A 22,927-nucleotide genomic window follows, 5' to 3' on the forward strand; every position below is an offset into this window, starting at 1 on the left:
GGAGGACTCTCGTTTCTAAAACGTGGAACGGTCAGAGTTTCTTGGCTCCAAGAGCCCATTTTTAAAAGCCAGATGGAAGCTTCGCGCTCGCGGAGGCGCCGGGCCTGGGACCTCAGCCTGGGAGGTCTGCGGGACGGGACGCACCAAAGTAACGGAAACAGTGAAAACGGTGGTTGTGCCGAGGGGGCGGGCGGGGGGGGGGGGCTGGGGGGAGCAGGGGGCTTGTAATAGCAATAAGCTGGGGGAGTGAATTTCCAGTGCACGGCGTTCTGTCTCCCTCTTCGCAGGCAGCTGTTTTCTGATGTTACTGTTCCATTGTTTTAAATGATTCCAGGACGGGGCTGGGTTGGCCTTGCAGGACGGGAATGCTGCTGTTGGTGGGTTATTAAATGTCAGGAATTTTCCTAAGGCTCCACTCCAGGTCTGACCTGGCCCAGTCCCCAAATGGCTTTGATGCTGAGCCTGGCCTCTCTGACTTGGTCGCTTACCCTGCCCGCCAAGGTTTGTTCTTGTCCGCCACCCCCCCCCCAGCTCCCCCCTCCCCGCGCCCCTCTCCTCCCCGCCACTGGAATTCTAGCCACTCCCTCCGCCCGCTGGACTGGGCTGGGCTGGGAAGCCCCTCAGAGCGAGGCATGGTCTGAGGAGTCAGCTTCTGTTGTTACTCCTCTTCTTCCCCGAGGGGCTTCCTGTCTGCGGAGCCGGCCTGGCTGGGGGCGGAGGGGGTCTGGCCCCTCCCGTCGGTGCCTCACCTGGGAGCACACGGCCCTTGGGGGTGCTGACCCGCTCACAGGAAGTGCTGTGTGCGCTTCCAGACAACCCACCGCTCGGTCTCCGGGGCCTCGCCTCCACCCGGGCATAACCCTGGCCTGGGCCCCCCAGCCCCCATCAGACACCAGGTGGCATCCTGGCGGGCACGTTTTCCGGGGGCCCAGCCCCTCCGCCCGGCTCCCTCGGTCTCCACGCCCGTAAAGGCAGGCCAGGCAGGAGCCGCCTGCGGGACCCGGCTCGGTTCCTCTGACCCTGCTCCTGGGAGAGACAGGACCGGCCCGCGTGGGGCGCCTGGCCCGTCCCCCGTGCCCCCGGGTCGGCGGCAGAGTCACCGCACGTTCTGCAGAGCGGGGTGCTTATCCCAGGGGCCCCTCAAACCCCGACACACGGGAGAGGCAGAGACGGCGCTAAACCGCCAGCCTAGGCTCGTTTCTTGGAGTAAATCTTCATGCAGACGCCGTCACCGCCAGACTCGCTCTCCGACCTGAACCGATTGCAGGGACGGTGGCCTGGGAGTAACGAGGGAAACCAATGAGGGAGGAGGGCCGCCGGGAGACGCGGTCTGGGCAGCGCTGTCCCCGAGAGGACAGGTCCCCGGCAGGGATCGCTGGGTGAGGGCAGGGACCACAGCCTTCCTACTGATGGGCCCAGGGACCCCGCTCCCAGCCCGCTGCTGCCTCCGAGGGAAACGGATGCCCCGACCTGGCGTGTGACCAGGGAGGCCTGGCAGTCACAGCAGTGTGGGGTGTGGGCCGCACCCCCGGTCCCAGCTCAGGCCAGAGTGATGCCTGGCGCCCCGAGGGAGCCCGTCTACTGCCGCCCGGGTGCGGGGCCACAGGGGGGCCGTGGCCCACGTGGCGTACGCGGCGGACTCGGTACAGCTGGTTCCGCGGCACCAGTCGCTGACGGTGTCCTTTCCCCCAGGTCGTCGGACTTCGGCACGACCTACACCAAGCTCGCCATCCAGCCGGGCTTCACCACCGTTATCGACAGCTTCTTCATCTGCCCCGCCAACAAGAGGAAGGTAGGTGCTCGCGGCACTCCGCACAGCCGGTCCCGCCGGGACCCTGGTCACCCGCACAGCCGGTCCTGCCGGGACCCTGGTCACCCGCACAGCCGGTCCTACTGGGGGACCCTGGCCACCCGCACAGCCGGTCCTGCCAGGACCCTGGCCGCCCGCACAGCCGGTCCTGCCGGGACCCTGGTCACCGCACAGCCGGTCCTGCCGGGACCCTGGTCACCGCACAGCCGGTCCTGCCGGGACCCTGGTCACCGCACAGCCGGTCCTGCCGGGACCCTGGTCACCACACAGCCGGTCCTGCCGGGACCCTGGTCACCGCACAGCTGGTCCTGCTGGGACCCTGGTCACCGCACAGCCGGTCCTGCCGGGACCCTGGTCACCCGCACAGCCGGTCCTGCCGGGACCCTGGCCGCCTGCTGCCCTGGCCGCCCACCGTGCTGTCCGCCTCCCGGGCGCCGCCCGCTCAGGTCCGCCTGCACCCGTCTCCCTGAGGGGCTTTAAGGGACCAGCGAGCGGGGCTTGGGAAAGGCTGTGTGTGCCGGTCGGTGCCCCGGTCTTCTCGGCCCGGGAGGCGGCCCCCGGACGAAGCCGCACGGAGGGTGGGCACTGCCCGGCAGGAGCGCTCGGTGGTCGGAGTCCTCAGGCAGGACACGCAGCCGCTCGGCTCAGGCTCCTCTGGTGACCGGGTCTCGATGCGGCTTTGATTTCTCAGCTGAGCTTGGCATCTGTGTGTGGTCTGCGTGTCTGCCCGCTCGGCCGTCGGCTGGCCGTGTCCGTCCCAGGCCGCCCCTCCCCCAGGTTCCTGAGGAGACCCTCGGGTAAATCCCCGATGACGCCCTGGCCACCGGGGGCCCACAGCAATGGAACGCGGAGCAGCCGTGGGGGCACAGGGGGCCCTGGCTTCTGGGGTGGGAACCCGGCCCGCGGCTCACAGGGGCTCTGACAGCATCTGCGAGAGGGCGGTCCCCGAGGGCCCAAGGTCGCGCTCCACACCAGCACCGCCACTCCGCAGGCGGTCAGGCCTGCTGGGCGCCAGGCCGCGTGCTTGCTGCCGGGAGGGAGGACCATCCCATCCCGTGGCCCTCAGTGTGGGGTAAGCCCCTACTATGTGCCAGGACCCTGGCGGGGCACCGGGGAGCGTGGGAGAACCGGACACGCAGTTTTAACCTTCCAGAACCTCTAGGGTCTGGGGGAGCCCTGACACGGAGCTCTCTGCTGGGTTTTTGGGGGGGAAGAGAGGAGGGGCCCAGGCCGGCCTGCAGGGAGGCTGCCTCCCCGGTGAGTCAGGGCTGGGGGAGGGGGGCCCCGATTTGCGGGTCACCTGCGGCAGCGTGCCAGCAGCTCGCCTCCCTGTTGTGGGTAATGGACAGGTTTTGCAGGAAGATGCAAATGCAATTAGGATTCCATTTAAGCAACAATTACAGGCCAGGCAGCACTTTATAGCTTCTTCAGAGACCACTTTGCAACCTGTCTCACAAAACGAATCCCCTGTTATTTTTGTCTCGCTGGCGTGTAATCAGAGCTCCGGGCCCTGGTGCCCATGGCACAGTGTCCCCCCCCCCCCCGCCCCCGCCCCGGTGCCCAGAGCACGTGCCCCCTGGCACCTGCGGCACAATGTCTGCCTGGTGCCCGTGGCACGGTGTCCCCCCCCCCCCGCCCCCGGTGCCCAGAGCACGTGCCCCCGGCGCCTGCGGCACAGTGTCTGCCTGGTGCCCGTGGCACGGTGTCCGTGCGTTGTCATGCACAACCCGACACCCCGGGCCTGGCAGTCCCAGACCTGCCCCCGGCCTCCCTGCTGCTCGCGAGTCCCCCCGGGCGCTGGCCGAGCGCTCTGACCTGGCTGCGAGAACAGGGTGTGGGGAGAGCAGGCGCCGCCCGGGGGAGCTGGCCCGGCACGGGGTTGCTGTCAGGTGTCATGTCTTTTGTTAAAAATTCATGTGAATTTCCATTTTACTCCATGATGTATCCGTGTTGGTTTGAATACTAGTCTCTCTCTCTCAGCCTCTCTCTCTCTGTCACACACACACACACACACACACACACACACACACACACACTCACAAACTCTTGTGGAAGGACCCAGGAGAATGCTCCTGCTTTGAGACGCGGGCCCCAGCCCAGCCCCCAGCGGCCCCTCCGGCCGCCTCGTTCTTGAAGCTCAGGGTCAGCACAGGTCTCCATCCGTTCACCTCGCTCTTCCTTCTGCTCGCTCACCTGGACGTCTGCCTGCAGACCTCGCCTCCGAGAAGCCCAGGGTCCCAGAGCAAACGTCTGCTTCACCCTGACGACGGGAGGCCACCTCGGGGGAGCCCTTTAAAGCCGGGGGGCCTCAGGGCCATCTCCACCCAGGAGAACACAGTGTCCGTGTGTCTGAGCCACATGTCCCTCTGTCTGATGGGACGGGGGCGTGGCGGAGAGACCAGGGCTGCGAGGCCGAGGCTTCGGCTCCAGGGCCGCCTCCCATGTCTGAGCCGGCCTGTCTGTGGGGCCTGGTCCCGCTGAGCCCCGGGGGGACGGCAGCAGCAGGCCTTTGGGCTGTTCCGTCACCTCGTTACCTCCAACACGCGGCGGGGGCTGAATAATGTCCCGCCCCCAAAGGCGTCCGCATCCTAATCCCCAGAACCTGCGAGTGCTATTACTGCCAATGCCAACAGGGACTGTCAGATGGAGGAGGGCCACGAGCCACGGAATGCGGCGCCTCTGGAAGCTGGACAAGATCCTCCTGAGCTTCCGGAAGGAGCCAGCCCGTCGCCACTTGGCGTTTAGCCCCAGAAGACTCATGTCAGACTTCCGCTGCCAGAACTGCGAGATAGCCGGCATCGTGTGAAGCCGCTGCGCCTGGCGGCTTGTCACAGCGGCCACCGGGAACGTGCACACGCTCGGAGCACGAGCTGTCACCTCCCTGGCCTTGCAGGGACTGCCTGGGCACTGCCGGTGGGGAGAGAGACTGGCCACGAGGCTCCTAACCAGTGCCACCCCCTCTGTCCCTTCTCCAGAGGCCTTGAGGGTCTGTGGCCACAGGAGCTCCCTCTGGAGAAGCAAAGACTGTAGGGCTATCCGGCCGGCGTGGCTCAGGGGTGGAGCATGGGCCTAGGAACCAGGAGGTCACGGTTTGATCCCCAGTCAGGGCGCATGCCTGGGTTTCGAGCTCGAACCCCAGCAGTCAGACATCCCTCTCACAGGGGTGTGCAGGAGGCAACCGATCAGTGATCCTCTCTCATCATTAATGTTTCTCTCTCCCTCCCTCTCCCTTCCTCTCTGAAATCAATAAAAATCTATGTATATAAAAGCCTAAGCGACCATCGAAACCGAACGGACGACCAAACAGGCTGCGTGGGGCGACTAGGCCAGCAGGGGGGGTTAGTGAGGGGCAACCAAACGACCAAGCAGCAGGCTGCGTGGGGCTACCAGGCCTGCCTGCCTGCCTAATTGCCCCTAACTGGCCAGCAGGAGGGACAGTTAGGGGCAATTAGGCAGGCAGGCAGGTGAGCAGTTAGGAGCCAGTGGTCCCAGATTGTGAGAGGGATGTCTGACTGCTGGTTTAGGTCCCAGATTGGAGAGGGTGCAGGCTGGGCTGAGGGGGACCCCCCACATGCACGAATTTCGTGCACCAGGCCTCTAGTATGTTTATATAAAAATAAAAGCACAACAGAGTTGGCTTTCCAATTAAAGCAAAGTGATTGACATTCTTCAGGGAAGAGAACTCGGTGTCACCTGCCGGCTGCTCTGGGCACATGCACCCCCTCCCTACCCAGCTGGAAGGATGCTTCATAAACAGGCCCCAGGCCAGAGCTCTGGGCCGTCCCCCAGCCCCGCCCGCACTCAACCTCGGCACCACCGCTAAAAACCAGGCCCTCCGAGCGTCCTGCCGGCACGCGTCTCACAGACGACAGACCAGAGAGCAGGTGGTCCTGACACGGGCGGGGCGGGGCGTGTGTGCTGGGCCAGGAGGCGGCCCTGAACCTGGTGGAAGGTGTGGGCTCCCGGCTCCCTCACCCCAGACCTGTGCCTTCTCTCGGGCAGTGGTGACCTCGAGGCGGCCGGAAGCTGACTTTCTTGTTATTTAGAGGAATGATGGGCGCTCCCGGGCTGGGTCCTGGTTTGCGAAAGGACACGGCGATTAGGAATCTGAACAAACTGTAATACACAGATGATCCGCCGTGTAATCAGCCGGTGAGCGATAATTACACGGTGATGGTGCTCTAACCGGCAGGGCTGCTGCGCCTCGGGCTCGGGTGGGGTGTCAGATCGCCGCAGCGCAGTGAGCGAGCCCCACGCGGCCATGAGTACACACCTGAGGACACGGGGTCAGGAGCCTGGGCTTGTGATGGAGGGCAATTAAGTCTCATATAGATTAGCCTTTCCCTGTCCTCCAAGGTCAGGGTGTGGGTGGCAGGAGGAGGTGAGGAGAGGGGGTGTGGGTGGGAGGAAGGGGAGGAGGGGGGTGTGGGAGGGAGGAAGGTGAGGAGAGGGGGTGTGGGTGGTGGGAGGAAGGTGAGGAGGGGGGTGTGGGTGGGAGGAAGGGGAGGAGGGGGGTGTGGGAGGGAGGAAGGTGAGGAGAGGGAGTGTGGGAGGGAGGAAGGGGAGGAGAGGGGGTGTGGGTGGGAGGAAGGGGAGGAGAGGGGGTGTGGGAGGGAGGAAGGTGAGGAGAGGGGGTGTGGGAGGGAGGAAGGGGAGGAGAGGGGGTGTGGGTGGGAGGAAGGTGAGGAGAGGGGGTGTGGGTGGGAGGAAGGTGAGGAGAGGGAGGTGAGGAGAGGGGGTGTGGGTGGTGGGAGGGAGGTGAGGAGAGGGGGTGTGGGTGGGAGGAAGGTGAGGAGAGGGGGTGTGGGTGGTGGGAGGGAGGTGAGGAGAGGGGGTGTGGGTGGTGGGAGGAAGGTGAGGAGAGGGGGTGTGGGTGGGAGGGAGGTGAGGAGGGGGTGTGGGTGCAGGAGAGGTGAGGAGAGGGGAGTGGTAACCCCAGCTCCCGAGAGAAGGGAGGAGTAGGAGGAGCTGGGGCAGTAAGAACACGCATAAGACGGTGGAAATTTTGGAGACGGGCTGGGAGCATCCCGGGAGCGAGAGAACAGAATGGACCCGGAGAAATGGATCCGTGATGGGGAGGACGCTCTCAGGACTGAAGGGCTCTAGACAAAAGGATGATGACCGGGAGGGGGGGCAGGCAGGAAGGAGCCAGGGCCGCCCGAACCACGGGCTCCGGGAGCAGGGCGCAGGCGGTTGGTCACCGCCCCCCCCCCCCCACCAGAGCCGTCAGGGGCGGGGGAGTGGGCGCGTCCTGGGGAGAAGCCTTCGGAAGCCTGCGGCTCTCATCCCCACCGTGTTCTGTAGCGACGAGGAAGAGGGACGCTGTTGATAGAGAAACACAGACCAGGCCTCCAGGGACCTGTGTCTGTGGGTCGGACTGGGACCCACGCCGCTTCGAGAAGACGAAGCAGGAGACGTGAGTGACCTTGGCGGGAGGAGGGGCTCCTCGCCGGACGAAGGGGAGCTTCTGCGCAGGGGCGGGAGCTGTCCCTCACCCACGCCCGTGGGTGCCGAGGGCACTGCCCCCGACGGCGGGGACGCAGGGCGCTGAGGCAGGTGCCACGTGGAGGTCTGAGGCTGCAGGAGCCCCGAGGAAGGAGACCTCTCAGAGGAGCACAGAGCGGGCCGGGGCAGGAGCCGGGCAAAGGCGTGGTGGCCTAAACTGTCCAATGTGAGGGCCCGTGTGGGCCCAGGGGCTCGGTGCCTGGGCAGCCATGAGGCTGAGGCGCAGGTGAAAACGCACAGCCATCCTAGCGGCCACTGGCCCCCGGGACCCGCCGCCCGGGACCCGCTGGCCACCCAGGACCTGCAGCCAGGATCCGTTGGCCACCCGGGACCCGCTGGCCGCCCGGGACCCACTGGCCACCCGGGACCCGCTGGCCACCCGGGACCCACTGGCCGCCCGGGATCCACTGGCCGCCCGGGATCCACTGGCCACCGGGATCCACTGGCTGCCCGGGACCTGCTGGCCACCCGGGACCTGCTGGCCACCCGGGACCTGCTGGCCACCCGGGATCCACTGGCCGCCCGGGATCCACTGGCCGCCCGGGATCCACTGGCCGCCCGGGATCCACTGGCCACCGGGATCCACTGGCCGCCCGGGATCCACTGGCCGCCCGGGATCCACTGGCCGCCCGGGATCCACTGGCTGCCCGGGATCCACTGGCTGCCCGGGATCCACTGGCCGCCCGGGACCTGCTGGCCACCCGGGACCCACTGACCGCCCGGGACCCACTGGCCGCCCGGGACCCACTGACCGCCCGGGACCCACTGACCGCCCGGGACCCACTGGCTGCTCGGGATCCACTGGCCGCCCGGGATCCACTGGCTGCCCGGGACCTGCTGGCCACCCGGGACCTGCTGGCCACCCGGGATCCGCAGGCCACCCGGGACCCACTGGCTGCTCGGGATCCACTGGCCGCCCGGAATCCGCCGCTCAGGCTGGCAGCACAAGGGACCGTGGGAGGAGCATGGTCCTGCCTGCATCCTGTTCAGGCCTCTCCTGGAAACTGGAGTTTGGATCTCAAATGCACACGTGACCTGCAAGGACCCCTTTGGGGTAAACATGCCCTGTACGAGGGTGATGGTGATTGCACGAGACAGCTCATTCCAGAACCTCCGGCTGTGTGTGCCTCGCTGTTAAGCTGTCTTGTTTTAATGGCCACTTTCCCAAAGGGGTGAGCCGCCATCCCTCCGAGATTGTCCACAAATGACAGTGTGGCAGCATTCTGGTGGCACTTTCTACCAGGGGCCGTCTCCAAAGACACGCGCAGCCACGACCCTCTGCCCGTGGTGCCCAGAGGGACCCGCCGGAGCCCCCACCCACCGCCGGTGCGGACAGTGAGCGGAGGATGTGAAACCGGCCAGTCTCTCCACCCACCAACACCAACGGGCGGGGGGCGGGGGGAGCCCCATTTCTCCACTCACCGTGCAGGCCTTTAGTGCTGGAGAAGGAGCGGGAGCACGCAGACGCCACCCACGCTCACTCCCCTGGGGCAAGCGGCACGAATGAAGCAAGCACGCCTTGCCCCCATCCACGTGAGAGTGTGGCTGTAAAAGTCACTCGAGCCCTGGCTGGTGGCTCAGTTGGTTGGAGCATCGTCCCAAAAGGTTGCAGGTTCGATTCCTGGTCAGGCACATACCTAGGTTGTGGGTTTAATTCTCTGCGGGGCACAGACGGGAGGAAGCGATAGATGTTTCTCTCTCACATTGGTGTTCCTTTCTCTCTCTCTCTCTTCCTTCTTCTCTCTCTAAAATCAATAAAAACATGTCCTTGGGTGAGGATTTCATAATAAATAAGAAATAAGTACGTAAAAATCCAAGTCCCTCCCGGTGAGGGTCATAGGAGTGTAAGTGGCGCCTGAGCTCAAATCGGAAGGTGGGAGGCACATCGGTAAGAAGGTGGGAGGCACATCGGTAAGAAGGTGGGAGGCACATCGGTAAGAAGGTGGGAGGGAACCTAAGAAGGTGGGAGGGAACCGCGGTGCGCAGGCCCCGAGGCTGAGCCTGGAGAAAGGCCAGCAGGTGGCGGGGAGGAGGCAGAGCCTCTGGGGACACGGCTCGAAGGGAACAGATGAGAAGGTAATAGCACAGCATTGCCCACCAGGAAAGGGCGCTTCTGCAGTGGCTTAGGGTCCCGGGAGCAGGCTGTATGTCACACTAACGTCTTAACAGCCATTGGCTCCTAGAGACTCACGGAGAAGACCAAGACCCAGACCTAAGTCTAGTGTTCACAGGAAGAGCAGTACAGATAAGTTTAAGAACATGTAGTCACGCAACTAGGCTCCAGGATTTGCGTCCATCCATCATCCATCCATACACCCACCCACCCATCCATCATCCATCAACCATCTATCCACTCACCCACCCATCATCCATTCATTCATCCACCTACCCACCCACTTATCCATCATCCATCCACTCATCCATCCACCCACCCATCCATCATCCAACCACTCATCCACCCACCCACCCATCCATCATCCAATCACTCATCCATCTACCCACCCATCCATCATCCATCCACTCATCCACCCACTCATCCACCTACCCACCCATCCATCATCTATCCACTCATCCACCCACCCACCCATCCATCCATCCATCCATTCATCCACCTACCCACCCACTCATCCATCATCCATCCACTCATCCACCCACCCACCCATCTACCCACTCATCCACCTACCCACCCACTCATCCATCATCCAACCACTCATCCACCCACCCATCCATCCATCATCCATCCACTCATCCACCCACCCACTCATCCATCATCCAACCACTCATCCACCTAACCACCCATCCATCATCTGTCCATATACCCACCCACCCACCCACCCATCCATCCATCATTCATCCACTCATCCACCTACCCACCCATCCATCTACACATCCATCATCCATCAACCATCTATCCATTCATTCACCCACCCATCCACCCACTCATCCATCATCCATCATCCATCCACTCATCCACCTACCACCCATCCACCTACCACCCATCCATTCATCATCCAACCATTCATCCACTCATCCATCCATCCATTCACCCACCTACCCACCCACCCATCCATCCATCTTTCATCCACTCATCCACCTACCCACCCATCCAGCCATCCATCCATCATCCATCAACCATCTATCCACTCATTCACCCACCCATCCACCCACTCATCCATCATCCATCATCCATCCACTCATCCACCTACCACCCATCCATCCATCATCCAACCACTCATCCACTCATCCATCCATCCATCCATCATCCATCCATCCATCCATTCACCCACCTACCCACCCACCCATCCATCCATCATTCATCCACTCATCCACCTACCCACCCATCCATCATCCATCAACCATCTATCCACTCATTCACCCACCCATCCAACCACTCATCCACTCATCCATCCATTCATCCACCCATCCATCCATCCATCCATCCATCATTCATCCACTCATCCACCTACCCATCCACCCATCCATCCATCCATCCATCCATCATCTATCCATCCATTCATCCACTAACCCATCAATCATCCATTCACCCATTCATCCACTTACCCATCTACCTATCCTTCCATCCATCCATCCCTCCATTCATTTTCCCTCTCTCCCTCCCTTCCTCCTTCCCTCCCTCTCTCCCTCTCTCCCTCTCTTCTCTCCCTTCCTTCCTTCCCTTCACCCCTTCACCTGTGCCAGGCATTCTGCTCAGTGGGAGACGTGTGCCCACATCACACACAGGAGGGCAGTTGTCCCAATGCAAAGGGCTCTTGTGGGGCACTGAGAAGCGGCAGTTGAACCTGCCTTGTCTGGAGGGGAAAGGGGGGGGGGTGAGAGGCTTCCAGAGAAGAGACAGCCCATCAGGATTGTGAGGAGCCACAGGAGACTGAAGAGGAAACGGTGCTCAGGCCGTGGAGGAGCCTGCTGTGGGAAGGCCCGGGGTGGGAAGGCCCAGCGTGGGTCTGGCTCTCCGTGGCGGCGGGGCGGGGCGGGCAGCGGGTGACATTAGCCTATCGATTACCCATAAAGAACCTGGTGCTGCTGACATGCTGGCAGGGACATGCAGTTGTCTGTACATTAAACCCACGTGCATCCTTACAGTCGCTGAATTCACTCACTCAGTCCAACCAATCAATCCCCCGATCGATCCTTCTTCACAGAAGTGCCTGCGGTCTTTCCGTCCTCCGTCCTCTCTCAGGGATCCCAGGTTCACCGCCCAGCGTGAGGGGAGGGCTGGGTGGGGTGCAGCGCGCACCTCCGAGCCTCGGTGACCTCATCTGTGGGCTGGGTTGGTGCTGCCCTGGCCTCTGGCTCTCGCGCACGTGGCTGACGTGAGGGTGAGAACGGGGCGAGGGCCCTCCGTGGGCCGCAGGCTGCCGTGGCCCAGCGCTGCGGGCTCCCCCGTGACGACACTGGAGATGAGGTAGGCGGAGTGAGCCCCGGAGCGCGGAGGCTGGGCGCGGGATGAGCTGGGCTGGGCTGTTGTCCTGGGCGTAATCATTTGTTCATCGGCCAGTGTTCCTGCGCGTTTCCTGCTGAGCGCCTTTGCGAAGGGCGTCCTCCTGGTCTGAGCCACCTGAGCACCTCGCTGTGCAGCGGCTCTGGGAGCCCCGCGGGGGGCCGGGCTCAGGAGCTGGAGCTGGGACTGGGCCGGGCAGTGCCCTCCCCGCCGAGGACTGTCCCTGGGAGCACGAGGGCTCCTGTCCGCCACCTGGGCACTGTGCGTGCCTTAGCGCACTTCTCAGCCAACACCTGTTTGCAAATAAGGAAAGCGAGGCTCAGAGGGGCGGGGACACACCTGCAGACAGAGAAGGTGGAGCTGGTCCCGCCAATGGGACGCTATTCCTTCCTGCGCCTTTGCTCTGTGGGCAGCTCTGTGGGGAGGGGGTCTCCGGGGCGCTCTGCCTGCGACCCTCACGCTCCCAGGCCGGGCTCCCTCCATCCGGAAGGGGCTCTCCCCTCTCCCCTGGGAACTCCGCTCTGCCCTCGGGGCCCAGCCTGTGTCCCTCCCCCCGAGGGCTGTGGTCCCTGCGCCCACCAGTGTCCGGCCACCCGGCTCCCTGTACAGGGTCGCCTCCTGCAGCCCATGAGCTCGCACAGACTCGCAGTTCTGTCTGACCTGGGAGTGGCCCCGCCTCTGGGAAGCTGCACTGAGTGGATGGCCTGGCAGACACCCCGGCCACTCCAGGGGACCAGCAGTGACATGGGCACCTTGACGGGGGCAGACGGGAGGCAGGGCACGCCCAGAGGATGCCAGAGCCCTGGCAGCTGGGGAGTCACGCGGGGCTTCGTGGGGGCTGGGCCCTGAGCCCCGGGATGGGCGCCCTGGGACAGGCGGGGCCTGCGGACCTCACCCGGGAGGCCGGGCTGGCCGGTCACCACCCGCAGGGACGCTCCCGCTGCCTGAGCAATGGCGCTGGCGGGGCTGAGGGGCCAGCGGGTGGCACAGGACCAGGGGCCTGGGTCCAAGCCCGCTGTGGGATCTCAGCAGGTCTCCAGCCCTCCCTGTGCCTCAGTTTCCTCATCTGTAACACGAGAGGGACAGTCCTGTGAATGAGCGGCCCCACAGGGCACAGCCCCACGGACAGGCCCACTGACCGCCCACCAAACCCGTCGGCGTCATGGGCGTCACCGGGGAGGAGGCCGCCCTGAGGTGGGGAGGCCACTGCGGACGCCATGGCGGGAAGGCGGGGACCTGGGAGGCCCCACAGATGCTCTCGTGCCTGCAGTGTGGCAGTGCAGGAACACGCGGCCGCCTCTAACTACCTTCGTCCGTCCGTCTGCCGTTTCGCTGGTGTCTGTCCGAGTGGCAGCCTCTTCCTGCCCCACCGGGCACAGCCAGGTTCCAAGGCTGGTGAAGAAGCGGCGAGGGCCCTGGCACGGCCTGGCTGCCCACCCTCCACCCCGAAGCCCGCAGGCTGTCCCCAAGCGCTGCAGAGGGAGAGGTAGCGCGCGGCGTTTCATCCCACCCTTGGCGTCTGTCCTTTCGCGATTGTGTAATGAGCCCCGTTAACACGGCGCTAATCCCTGGGCGCTAGACGCTGTTCCCAATCGGCGGGCTGGTGTGGCCCCGGCGCAGCCTCCACGACGAGGGGAGCTGACGTGTGCCCCGCGGCGTGGACGTGGCCTTCTAGCCGTGCCCTGGCCATGCGGGCTGTGGCTGGGACCTGGTCTCGGGTCTCTGCAGCTGGGGTCGCTGTGCTGGGCGGTCACACTCTGAGCCGCTGGCCTGCTTCTCCGGGGACTCGGAGGGTGAGCGGGGGTGACACACGTCGATCACACAGTGACGGTTAGAGTGAGTATTGCAGTATCGTGTCTTAGGAAAAAGAGGCCAATGGTTGCACCGATGACGAGAAAATGCCCCAAATCCTGGCCGTGGCCTGGCTCTGGCTGCTGCTGGACGGGGCTGGCGGCACCAGCAGCTCGCGTGTCCCTGCTCCTGGTCCCGGAGCCGACCTTCGAAGTGGCCGCTCGCTGCCTTGGCGGGACCTAGCGCCCGGCAGCCTTTCGGGATGAAGTCCCTCCTCTGCTGCCCCTCCCGTGTCACCGTGTCCCCGTGTCACCATGTCACCGTGATGGCTTATTCATTAGCTGTCGCCAGCTCGGCTGTGTGCTCGAGCGTGGGGCGGGCGGAGCGGCTGACATTTCCAGATTCTGTGGGGACTCCGCTGTGTTGGTCGCGTTTGTTTGCCTGACAGGATCGATGGGACATGATTGGAAATAAATCGCTTCTGGGCCGGCCGGCCCCGAGATGGGCTGACGGGGAGGGAGAGGCGGGCCTTGCCCTTGGGCTAAAGGATGTGGCTGCTCCTCACCAGATGGGGATGATGCCGGTGATGGAGATAACAGTGTTGTCAGTCTGCTGATGCTGTGATGACGACAAGGAAGAAAAGGATGATGCTGATGATGCTGATGATAAAGTGATGATGGTGATGATGGTGATGATGATGCTGGTGAAGATAATGAAGATGAGTGATGGGGATGACACTGGTGAAGATGATGAAGATGATGATGGTGATGATAAAGTGATAATGGTGATGACAGTGAAGGTAATGCTGAAGATGAGGGATGATGGTGATGATAAAGTGATGATGGTGATGACGCTGGTGAAGATAATGAAGATGAGGAATGGTGATGGTGATAAAGTGATGATGATGGTGATGACAGTAAAGGTAATGCTGAAGATGAGGGATGATGGTGATGATGTTGGTAAAGATAAAATGAGGGATAGTGATGGTGATGGTGAAGACAATGAAGGCTGTTTGATTTCAGCGAAGTGGTGAAGGTAGTGTGAGTTCCTCACTCCGCCCGTTTACCCTGCTGCTCGTATCTTCCACTCACAGGGCGCGCTTGCCACAAGTCAGCAGCCACACAGCTGCGTTATTACCTAAGCTCCCAGGTGTTGCTAATGTCTGCGTCCCGTTCTGGGATCCCACCCTGGACACCACGTCCATGTCATCAACCCGCCTCCTTGGGCTGGTCTAGAGTGACAGTGCCTCAGACCCTTCTGGCTTAGGAGACCTTGACCTTTAAGTGTCCCTGTCAGGTATCCTATATAATAAAAGGCTAATATGCTAATTGACCGAACGGCAGAACAACCGGTCGCTATGATGCGCACTGACCACCAGGGGGCAGACACTCAACGCAGGAGCTTCCCCCTCAGGGTCAGTGCGCTCCCACAGGGGGAGCCCCACTCTGTCAGAAGCCAGGCTCATGGCTCACCAGCACAGCGGTGGTGGGAGCCTCTCCCTGAGGCAGCATAAGGAGAGCGAGCCCAGCTTCTAGCTGAATGGCGCTCCCACAGGGAGCTCCCGCGGGGAGTGGGCTTAAGCCGGCAGGCGGACATCCCCGAGAGGGCGCAGGCTGGGCTGAGGGACCCTCCCCCCACCCCACCAGTGCACGAACATCGTGCGCTGGGCCTCTAGTTTTTCATAAGGTCCCTCCGTTAGGATTCGCCTGGTGTTTTCCTGGAGCCAGACTTGGACTCTGGGTGCTTGGGAGAAAGACTGTGAGGTCAAGTGCCCTTCCCGTGACATCACATCAAGGTCACAGCCCATCAACACAACCCGCACTGCTGGTGTTGACCTTGAACGGCTGGTGTTGACCTTGAGCTGCTGGTGTTGACCTTGAGCTGCTGGTGTTGACCTTGAGCACCTGGCTGAGGCGGTGTGGTCAGGTGTCTCCCCGGCACTGTGCCTCTTTTTTATTTTTTTCTCCTTTTCCTCTCTTCTCATACTGTCATCGTTGGAAGAAAGTCACCACGGCAGCCCACGCCTAAGAGAGTGGGGTGGGGGTGCCCCCTCCCCGAGGGTTGCATACATGATTTAGAACTCTTCTTCACGCGACACCCGGCCTTCTCCCCGTGTACTTATTATGCCTCCTTTACTTCCACGAGGAAGGACTCATGCATATTTCATCCTCTGGGCTGTAAGCCAGTGCCCCTGTATCGGCTTGACTGCTCAGACTGCGCCCGCTCCGGCCACGGGGAGCTCGCAGGACTCCGTGTCCCTTTGACATGCCCGGCACTGGGCTGTTTTAGCGCCGCCTTTCTCCCTGCGCTACAGGACGCTCCCCGCCCACCTCATTACGTGCCGCCCCCGTTCCAGAAAAAGCCATTTCCCCAAGGAGCCCTGGTTTCCTTATTGAACAACATTGGGTACCAAGACCAGCGTGCGGGCGGCCCCACGACTGTCGCCGCCACGCCGAGGCCCCCCCCCCCCCCCAGCTCGGCCGCAGTGTCTCGTCACCTGTCGCGGCGCGCCTGGGCCAAAACTAGGCGCGGAAAGCCGCCAGCGTTCTGCAGCCCGAGGAGCGAGGTCCGCCGCTCCACACGTGTCCGTATCCGCACAACAAAGCAGTCGCTCGAAAATACGCACGATTGAAGGGACAGCATCCCTGTGTGCAGGTGCGGCGTGTGACACGCCTGTGACATGTGCACACATCGACGTTATAGACACGTCATACCGTTTGTCAAATGTGTGTGAGCGGCACACACGCATGATGCGCCCCCTTCTGTAGAGATGCGGAGGCTCTTCCTGGTCGCTGTGACTTTCGGGAGCCCAGCCCGTGAGCTCCGGGCTGTGGTCCGGGGAAGCGGGTGGCCCACTGGGGACCGAGGCTCGGAAACTGCCCGGTGCCGCGTAGCTGCTCTCGGCTCAGGTCCGCGGTCCGCGCTGAGCCGGGTGGATGCCGCGGCTCCTGCACCTCCTGTCCCCTCCCTGGTGGGTGCGGCTGTTAGATAGTCGGTAATCTGTTCGCAGGCTGTGGGCCCTGTTCGGGGCCGTGGGGTCTGTTCGGGGGCCGTGGGGTCTGTTCGGGGGCCGTGGGCTCTGTTCGGGGGCCGTGGGCTCTGTTCGGGGCCGTGGGCTCTGTTCGGGGCCGTGGGCTCTGTTCGGGGCCGTGGGCTCTGTTTGGGGCCGTGGGCTCTGTTTGGGGCCGTGGGCTCTGTTTGGGGCCGTGGGCTCTGTTCGGGGGCCGTGGGCTCTGTTTGGGGCTGTGGGCTCTGTTTGTGGGCTGTGGGCTCTGTTTCTGGGCCGTGGGCTCTGTTCAGGGGCCGTGGGCTCTGTTCGGGGGCCGTGGGCTCTGTTCGGGGGCCGTGGGCTCTGTTTGGGGCCGTGGGCTCTGTTCGGGGGCCGTGGGCTCTGTTTGGGGCTGTGGGCTCCGTTTGGGGCCGTGGGCTCTGGTCTCGGGGCCGTGGGCTCTGGTCTCGGGGCAGGGATGGCAAAGGGCCTACTTCCAGGCGGGAAGGGGCACCTCTGCTGCCGAGACCAGCCCCCCCAGCCGGCCCCGGCTCTGTGCTAATCGCCTCGTTCAGGGGGTTATTGATCCAGCCGGTGTGGGGGAGCAGGAGATTCATTACTGTGGGCTTCAATGACCGCGGGGCTGGGACAGGCCTTGCAAGTGGGTTCTGGGACTCGGACCCCAGACACCCCCTGTGGAGGTTGCTCCCACGCCCGCGGTCACCAGTCACGCCTGGCCCCCTCCTCACTCCCACCCTCCGGTACAGTTGGGGGCACCGCCCGGAAGCCCGTGGGCCCACCCACGTCACTGTTGCCTGCGGGTCAGCCCCCTTTACTGAGGGGGGAGGGTGGGGTGCCAGCCGCACCTGCCCCGCCTTGGCACCCCCCTCGTGTCTGCAGGAGGCGCCCGCGTCTTCCAGGAAGGGCGGGGCTCTGTCGGTGCAGGACGCCACGGTCCGAGTTCAAATACGGGGGGGAGGGGCGCAGCGGGGGCTATGGGATGGAAACAGAATTCCTGGCTGGTGTTGTTTTGAGAAAACAGTGCAGTGGATGGCGACGTGGGGCGGCGGGGAGGAGGGGCAGAGCCCGCGGCCAGCGCCCCTTTCATCCCAGCAGCCGAGGCTTCAGAGGGGAGGCCGCGCCGCTCCCCATGGAAACTGCGCCTGCGGCTTTAATGAGGACCCGCCCGCTGTCCCGCTGTCCCCGCTGTCCCCCTCCGAGCCCAGCGTCCTGCTCATTAAAATGATGAGGCCTCGCTGCGGCCCAGCCCAGGCCCTCCCGGTCTGTAGAGGAAGCGGGCGGAACGGCAGGAGACTTTGCCCCTTGGGTTGTGGGGCACTTGCTGTCTGTGCGCCACTCGCTCGGGGCCTGGAGCTGCGGCCGCGGGGTGGGGTGCGGGTGGGGGGCTCAGGGGAGGCGGCCCAGAGGAAGGCCTTTGCTGGCTGGGAAGCCCCAAAGACAGGCTTTAGTCGGGACCAGGAAGGCGGCTGGCCTGGCGAGGGCAAGGCACAGAGGTGGGGAAGGACGTGGCCGGCCCCCGACAGGCTTGGCCCGAGCTCCGTCCACCGGCATGCCTGGCGTGGTGCCCCTGGGCCGGGCCTCCTGCGTGTGGGCACAGTCTCTGGGATGGATGGGACGGGAGACGGGGTCCGTCAGAGCAGCCCAGTGTGGTTTGGAAGGAGAAGAGAAATCAGGGGTGGGGGAGCACGGAGGAGGGTGGGTCAAGGAAGGCTTCTTGGAGGAGGCGACAGGGAATGGGAAGAGCTGGTCAGAGTGAGTGATGGGGGCTGGGAGGCTGAGGAGGGGACTGGGCTGCAAAAGGAAGGCGCCCCCAAGCGGGGGGCTGTGCCAGTGGGACTTGCCAGGAGGAAGATGGCCCGAGGAGGCCACGCCTCAGAGCCACAGGGAGTCAGCCCCACATCATGAACGTCACACTCATCACACTTGTGCTAATAGCATCACTCGTGCTAATAGCGGTGATTATCCTCGTGGTGGGAGGGCACACATCCTGTCAACAAGCCCAGCAATTGGCGTCCTGGGCCCCGCCCCCCCCCCCCCCCCCCCCCCCAAGCGGCCATGGAGCCGTCACTCAGTTGCTCTCGGAGAGGGAGACGGCTTCTCAGCCTCACTCGCTCAGGCAGCGAGGACGCCCTGTGAGCTTCCGCGGGCACCGGGCACCACGTGGCCTGTCACATGTCCAAATGCAGACCTGACCCTGTGTCACTCGGGGCTGGAAGCCCTGTGATGCCTCCCCCTGCCCCCCTTCCACCGCCAACCGACCTCAATCCCCGCCTCTGAAGCCTCAGCCCTCCCCTCCCCCTGCACTGAGCTCCGGCCTCTCTTCTTCAGTTGACCTTGACCATCGGGCCAGCGCCAGGGCCTGGAGCCCTGCGTCCGCCCCTCTCGTAGCTCCCTCGACACGCCATCGTCCCTCTTCTGGAACCAACCGCTTCCTGCAGGCAGCCTCCAGGCTTGGTCTCCTTGAAGGGCCCGTGGGTTTCTTTGTGGGACAACCTGTGTTTCATCTCTCGATAGGACAGCAGGACTCTTGTCCGTGTCCTCCTCCGAGATCAGGGCCTGTGCTCGTCTGTCTCACGGTGGGTCTGCTGGGCTCGCCGTGCCTGGGGCCTCGGTGGCTCCGTCCCTGGTCCCCGGCTGCCTGTGGGCTGAACGGTGGACGGCGGAGGGGACAGGGCGTTCTCTCCCAGTGCGGGCAGCGGCAGGAGGAGGGTCATCCTTCCCCCGAAGGGACACCCAGAGCCGTGTGACCCCGGAGCAGGGGGTGGACACCCCCCTCCCTCCGCACAGCAAACTCATTGAAAGGCGTTGTGTTCTGACATATTTTTAAAAATATATTTTTATTGATTTCAGAGAAGAAGGGAGAGAGAGATAGAAACATCAGTGATGAGGGAGAATCATGGATTGGCTGCCTCCTGCACGCCCCACACGGGACCGAGCCCATGATCAGGGCATGTGCCCTGACCGGGAATCGAACCGTGACCTCCTGGTTCATAGGTCGCTGCTAACCACTGAGCACACCAGCCAGGCAGGGGACGTACTTTTGCTGCACAACGTCTCCTGGAGGAGCCAGGATGGGACACTGGGCTTGGTTCCTCCGCCTCGTCAGGCTGCTCTCTTGGGTGCGACTCATCTTTTGGGGGCTGCTCTGGTACCCCGAGGCCACAGGCTCCGTGAGGCACAGACCAGGCTTCTAACAATGCACAGGGAAAGGAATCTTAATGAAAGTTCTAACAAACAGGAAGAGATGCTCAGCCTCACTCCGCGTGGAACGAAACCGTTCGCTGTCCTCTTTACGTCTGACGCTGGGAAAAGGCGAAGGTGACCGTGACACTGATGGTCCCAGTTCTAGGGGGACGTGGGGAGACGGGGACTCTGGCAGCCCGGCCTTCTCCTCGCCTCATTGCGCATGTTACTGATGACGGAAAGCCAAGCGTCAGGACAAAGCCGGTGGCCTTTGATCGAAGACCGTAACAGCCCGCGGTAAATCGACGACAAGGCATCGGCACCTTCTTGGCCACGTACATCTGGGGTGGAGGGGCCCTGCTGTCAGGATGGGGGAGCCCCCCCCATGAAAGCTGGGCCTGGTCCTTGGAGGCCCGGCAAATCCCCCGAGGCCAGGACCCCCCACAGGGACCAGGGCAGCCACTCCCCGGGCGCTGTCCGTGGTGCTGACCCGGCTCACCCCCTCTGACCGCGTGGTTGCCGCCCTCCGGAGCCCCAGCCAGACCCCGCTGTGCCCCAAACCTGCTCACAGTCTGAGTCCTGGACTCCCCCCGGACAGTGGTGCTTGCTCCCGTGGAAGACTCCGACGCGGAAAAGTCCTGTCGCCGGCAGACCTCCTGCCGGGAGCTTCTCGTGTAAAGTTAGGGTCTAGGAGCCTTTAGGATGTAGTTGGGACACTTTCAAACTCAGAACTTCTGCCGTGTAAACATAGCCTCACGTTGTTCAGAGGCTTCGTGAGCATCACCTGAGTGGCTTAAAATGGGCCTGTGATGTCAGTGAGGAGGCAGCCATCTTGCCGTTGGCCACCATGTGTTGGCGGCACATTGTGTTCTCAGCCTGATAGTAAGGTATTCACAGACATTCATCTAACACGAACTTAGAAATGAAGACGTTATTCTTCCCAGTTTCCCAGGTGTTGAAACGGGTGCTCAGAGAGGGTAAGCACCCTGCCCAGGATCACACAGCTCCATCAGGGCACAGGGTTTTGAATCAGTGGATGTCTGATAAGAAAGGCCATTGTCTGGTCACTGTGCCCTATGGCCATGGCCACGGCCACGGACCACGGCCTCCCACGTCCTCCATCACTGTGCTCCATCACGCCCTCCCCGCAGACAGGCTCCCGTGGGCCAGGTCCCCGCCTGCCCTGGGCTCGCCTGTTGAGCACGGGCTCTGGCTCCGGAGGCCCTGGCACACAGTAGGTGCTTGCCACCCGTTTGCTGCTGTGAAGACAGTTGGCTGCACACGCCTGAGACCTTGGCACACGGCTCTGCCCAGGCCAGCACCGCCCCGGGAGGATGTGGGGCCGTGACCCCCAGCACACCGGCCTCCATCGCCTGGACCCTCAGGTGCTTCTAGAGCAGTACTTCCCGGACCCGGGCTTCCCGTTCTCGTGATCTTAGGGCGCCCTAGGGAGCGTGCCTTTGAGAGGGGAGACATCGCGGGCGGTTTGTTCTGGTCCTATACTCCCACCCCCTCTCCACTTTCCAGAGGACTTGAATTAAACGTTAAGCCCTAGCCGGCGTGGCTCAGTGGATAGAGCATCGGCCTGCAGACCGAAGGGTCCCGAGTTCGATTCCGGTCAAGGGCACGTACCTGGGTTGCAGGCTCCTCCCTGGGCCGGGCCCTGGTTGGGGCTCATGCAGGAGGCAACCAATCGATGTGTTTCTCTCACATCGATGTTTCTCTCTGTCTTTCCCTCTCTCTTCCACTCTCTCTAACAATCAATGGGAAAACATCCTCCGGTGAGGATTAATACAAACAAACAAACAAAACGTTAAAACAGGGACTCAACATGCCCGAGGCACCCAACTGCGTAGCTGCAAAGTGGGGTTCAGCCCAGGCTTCATCCTCCATCGCCGCCTGTGCCCCACGCAGCTCACGTGTGGCCGACGTCACTCCCAGGCTGGGTGCAGGGCAGGGAGCATGGGTTGGGGGCCGGGAGCCCCGATTCCATGGCCACGGGGCGTGTCTCTCGTGCAGCCCTCACTCTCCTTGCCCTCGTTCCTCCCGTAGCACAGGTTCACAGACCTGCTCGGGGCGAGGCGCGCACGGCCACGTCTCCGACGTGCTCTGCGGACTGCAGCGGAGCGTCCTGTGCCCCAGCAGGTCCTCGTCTTCTTCCTTGTCCATCCCGCGCCGCCTCCTAACGTCATGTCCCCACGGAGCAGCTGTGTGGGGATGCGGTGGGATAGTGGTTATGGTGGACAGAACCAGAGCACTGAGTGGGAGAGAAGGGGGTGCGGGTGGCGCGGGGCGGCCTGGATGGAGTGGAGAGCCGGGGTCCTGGGGTGCCGTGCCTGCCCCTGCCCCTGGCTCTGTGCCCGCACCGGTCATGCTTTCGAAACTGAAAGTAAATCTAAGAGAAAGACGCTCCGTGGCGAGGCGGCTGGGAGACGTAATAGACACCGAGTCCCAGCAGGGCCGAGGTGCTCCTGCTGTCCCCCCTCCCCCCGTCGTACAGGAGAGAACAGGTCTGGGACGAAGGGGAGTCGCCCAGGCCCACAGTGACGAATGTGGGCAGCTCAGCTTTCTCTGGGTGACACAGCAGTCCCTCCGCCACTCCTGCTCCAAGGTGGGTACAAGGGGTGCCGGGAGATGTGCGCCCGACTCCCCTCCCCCTCCCCCCTCCCCTCCCCACGGCAGGGCGGTACCCAGGGCCGCTCGCGGCAGGAGCACGCGGATCCCGGGCAGGCGGGCAGGCGGGCAGGCAGCTCCAGACAGCGTGCGAGGCCCCAGTGACAGACGCCACCGTTCCAGGGTGAACTGAGCATCTCCGTGTCATTGGCCTGATCACATGGGCGCTATTCAGAGGCCTGGCACCGGCAGTCAGCCCCTGGAGGGACGCCATTGGAATGGCCGGCCTCGGAGGGCGGGCCGGACGTCCTCGGCGCCCGGAGGTGCGGTGTCCAGGCGTGGTGCTGGTCTGGCACGGAGGAGGAGGAGGAGGAGGAGGAGGAGGAGGAGGAGGAGGAGGAGGAGGAGGGTGAGGGTTTGATGCCTGGCCGCCGCCTTCTCCGTGCTCTTTGACCTCGGGCGGAGCCGGTCTCCCCTCCTGACAACCATGGCGCCTGGTGGCCAGGCTGGCTTGTCCATCGACCCCACAAACAACGTGCCCGCCTCGCCTGGGACA

The 22,927-nt window shown here is 63.4% G+C and overlaps 1 protein-coding gene across 1 annotated transcript in view; it reads left to right on the top strand.

Moving 5' to 3' along the window:
- The window catches only part of SORCS2 (sortilin related VPS10 domain containing receptor 2), a 153,209-nt gene that overhangs the window by 73,632 nt on the left and 56,650 nt on the right, over window positions 1-22,927 (top strand). The window contains exon 2 of the mRNA XM_079770893.1: window positions 1,693-1,792. The gene's annotated coding sequence lies outside the window, so the exon portion shown is untranslated. The remainder of the gene's footprint in view (window positions 1-1,692; window positions 1,793-22,927) is intronic.

Source organism: Cnephaeus nilssonii (genome assembly GCF_951640355.1).
Source record: "Cnephaeus nilssonii genome assembly, chromosome: 1".
In the NCBI taxonomy this organism is placed as follows: domain Eukaryota; kingdom Metazoa; phylum Chordata; class Mammalia; order Chiroptera; family Vespertilionidae; genus Cnephaeus; species Cnephaeus nilssonii.